General features: G+C 39.7%; 1 protein-coding gene across 1 annotated transcript in view; it reads left to right on the plus strand.

Annotated features, from left to right (window-relative positions):
- Nucleotides 1-1998: 1998 nt before the first annotated feature.
- Nucleotides 1999-4103, plus strand: part of LOC126405425 (uncharacterized) — a 6167-nt gene continuing 4062 nt past the window's right edge. Inside the window, exon 1 of the mRNA XM_050069155.1 lies at nucleotides 1999-2595. The gene's annotated coding sequence lies outside the window, so the exon portion shown is untranslated. The remainder of the gene's footprint in view (nucleotides 2596-4103) is intronic.

The following is a 4103-nucleotide window of genomic DNA, read 5'->3' on the forward strand; positions in this document are numbered from 1 at the left end:
TCCTACTGTTATTATACACATATGATTATTGTCACACATGTATACTGCCAGATATTAATACATACTTTCAACATATTGTACCACAGTAGCCAGAACTATAACTATAACTATAATATTATTACTTTCAATAATGTTGTTGTAAGCTACTGTCATTACCTGCATCTCTCTCTCTCTCTCTGTCTCATTGTGTCATATGGATTACTGTTAATTTATTTTGCTGATCTGTTCTGTATGACATCTATTGCACGTCTGTCCGTCCTGGAAGAGGGATCCCTCCTCAGTTGCTCTTCCTGAGGTTTCTACCGTTTTTTTTTTCCCCGTTAAAGGGTTTTTTTTGGGGAGTTTTTCCTTATGCGCTGCGAGGGTCATAAGGACATGGGATGTGTATGCTGTAAAGCCCTGTGAGGCAAATTGTGATTTGTGATATTGGGCTTTATAAATAAAATTGATTGAATTGAATTGATTGATATGAATTTATTTATTGACTCATTTATTTATTTATATATTTATTTTTAATTTTGGCAGTTCCGGTCCTCCATACTCCAGTTCAGGCTATTTCGCCTGTTATAAGTCAGTATTGTCAACACGTGACTCCAGCCTTCCTTTCCTTCTTCAGTCTCGATCTCAATCACAGGTTCAAGATATGGGCCCAAGCTACAGGTAACATGATCTGTTACTTGGGGACACTTTGCATATGTACACCCGGATTGCCACGCGCAGTCGCCGGTTACTCCGGCCAAGCTTTCCACGCACACCTTCTTCAGTCCCTGGATATGCTTCAGCCTCCGCCTCGTCATCGTCCTCATCACCGCAGGCCTCCACATGCAGCCGGCCACCACATGCAGCCGGCCGGTCTCCACTCGCAGCCGGCGTCCAACCCGAACCAGCGCTTCATTCTGCCTCCAGCCTCTCCAGCCCCGGGGCTCCCGGATCTCTCACGGCAAGAGAGCCGGCGGTTCAAGCCATCCGATCAACAGCCGCCCTCACTGTTTAAGTTAAGTGTGCCTCATATGATCAGCCTAATACTCCATTCAGTGCTGCAGACAAATATTATCACTGCATCATTAAAATGAAATGATTTATTTCATTCTCCTGTCGCCCTTCCTTGAAATGGGAAAACAATAGCGGCAGGCCTCGATTTTCGGTTCGTTGAGTTTCATCAAAGTAAACATATTAAGCAGGCCCATTATGCCCTCTCCTTTACAATGGTATTCGCTCATTTTAATAAAGGAAGTTTTCCTCTTCATTCTTAAAAATAAATAAATCCACGCGCATATCATGCCGTCATCTTACCACACTTCCCGTAGCCTATCATTTCAAATCAAAAGCCCCTCAGCGATTTCTCTGGTGTGGGTTTTACAGGTGACCGAGAATATACTTCTAGCACAATCGATTAAAAATGCACTCATTATAGTACTCGTATTTACTCGCATTCCTTTACTTTCAGTATTACTTTTCAACAGTAGTTTGCATGCGTGTCTATGCACATGCTCTCTCATCTGTTCATTAGGTGGCAGTTCTTTAAATCTGCTAATATTTGATAGATTGCTTTCGATGAGTTAGCGTTCAGCTAGCCTCTATGAATAAACAGTTAAATTAATGTTTTAAATTGATAAATATATATTTCTTAAAAATAAATTGAAAATAAAAATTATTAAAGACATATAAATAAATAATACAGCGTGGGCATAATTGCTATTAGGCCTATGTGTATAGGCTAGTTAAAGAAGAATGAACAGTGTACACATTCTAATGAGTCAAGGACAGGAGGATGCTGTGTGCTGGAAGCCCTCTAAGGTTATTGAGATCATGATAGACCAACGTCTAATTGAATCAATTTCACTAATTGTTCAGCCCCTCCAGGATTGCTCTGTGATTGGGCTACAATGAACTTGTCTGACTAATCCGTAAAGCACTTCGGGTTGCCCTTGGGTTTGAGATGTGCTATTAATAAATCTGCCTTGACATCCCAAGACAGATTCTGATGAGTAAAATTTAAAAAAAAAAAAAATAATTAAAAATTAATACAAATAAAATAAAATACCCAAAGGATAAGTCTGGCGGCATCTATTGCAGTACCATCTTACCTCCACCTGCCCGCTGCGTTGTCGTTTGCACAGTAATACAGAAGCAGCCATTGGCACGTCTTGGGCTCCCTCCACAATGGTTGAAACATGCACATTAAGAAATGGGCAATCATGTAAATAATAAAATAATTTCTAGCTTTATATAAAATAAATAAAAAAACGACATAATTCATTGTCAGGGCCGGCTCAAAGCCACAACAAATAATGGGAGATAACACGAGAAATGAAAGCAAGAAGATCATAATTTATTTTAACTAACCCAAATCCAATATATCAAAGAGTGGTATGAGGTGTGGCAGTCAGTAAATCAGTAATGTTAGTGTGTATGCATGCTTGTCAAATTAGTGAGTGGTGTGCTGTAAGGTGACTAATGACGGACCCAACGCCTCCTGCTGGTAATCTGTAATACAAAAAGAAATAGACACCACCGGCCCAACAGCCACCAGAGGCGTGGCCATCGCCATCGGGGCCAGCGGGACATCAGCAGCTGTATGCCGGCCAACGCAAGGTATGTGTAGCGCTACCAACACTGAATGGCCATTGGGGTAAATGTGTGCACACAAACTTTGCGCGTAAAAATCCAATGCATTGGTTGTGACTGTTTAAGCGAAATGAGCGCGTTTGAAGACTGTGCGTAAATTAACTGTGACTGAAGACCGCAAGTCCGATGATGAACTCTTAACCGAGGCAGAGCCACCGGTTGGCTCGGGTGATACAGTCTCCGCTGTAAAAAGTTTGGACTCAACACTGTTAGCCTTTGCTGTATTTTTTACAGTAAAATACCACAAAATGCCCAATAAACCTACCTTAAAACATTTTTACAGTTAGTTACCATAATTTGCTTTGCATTATGGGTATAGTGCTCTTATTTACAGTAACTTACTGTATTTTTTGAAATTGCGGTAATATATTGTTAACACATTAGCAGTAGTGCTACTGTAATTATATGATTTGATTTGAATGGTTCATCATAGGCTGTTTGTGTATTTTTACTCTTTCAGTGGTTGGTTGCAATAATGCATTTCATTTTAACTCTTTCACTGCCAGCCATTTCCAGATTTTTAACCACCCCAGTGCCAGGCATTTGACAGCTTTTTTACTGATATTTGAAGACCCACCATATATTCTGTACAAGTCCGATATAAACATCCAACCCATCAAATGAAAGAAGAGGGTCTCTAGTTTCCAGCAAAAAACAACAACGTGTGTTTCTAGCTTGTTCCGTTCTTGAGTAATCGGCTGTAAGTTTAGCCACTAAATTACTGAGAAAATGAGGTTTTTGTCTTAGGAGTCATTTTCAAGTGTTCCAGTAGGCTACATTTGGCTCCATTATATTTTTGTATGCTTTTATTGTAAGGTGTCCTTGGGTGCTCAGAAAGGCGCCAACAAATAAAATGTATTATTATTATTATTATTATTATTATATTTGTTCAAACATCTGTACAGTGGTTTGCTTCTATAACACAACCTGTAAATTATTGAAATATATATTTTTCTGACCCGGAGCTGTCTCAGCTGGGCAGAGGTGGAGCAGGGGCGAGCCACGGGCTGCTGCAAAGAGACTGTCCGCTCTCCGCGGCCGGTTTCGGTGTTGGCAAATGGGTGGCTGAGCCGATGGTTCTGCCAATGGTTCTGTTCTGCTGTCTATTTTGCCCTTTCCACGGTTTCTCCACTGTTTCCTCTCACGATCGCAGGGGCAGTCCTTCTGAGTAGTATCACGATACCACGGCAAAAATGAGGCAGATGGTATGGAAGTATTTCTGTGCCATCTGAGTTTGAATATGAATTTCTAAGATTGAAATTTTTCAGCATCAAAATCAGACTTTGAATTTTAAAAACCATCAAATTTCTAGCACTGAAATTTTTTTTGCCTCTGAATTTTTTGTTTTTTGTTTGAATTTTATTTTGTTGAAATAAATTCAGTGTAAAATAAAATCGTTGTCTCAAAATATTCAGTTTTTCAAAATTCAACATGTAAAGAAATTCAACACCCCAAAAAAATTCAGTGTAAAAAAA

The sequence above is a fragment of the Epinephelus moara genome, chromosome 18 (assembly GCF_006386435.1).
Source record: "Epinephelus moara isolate mb chromosome 18, YSFRI_EMoa_1.0, whole genome shotgun sequence".
Lineage (NCBI taxonomy): Eukaryota > Metazoa > Chordata > Actinopteri > Perciformes > Serranidae > Epinephelus > Epinephelus moara.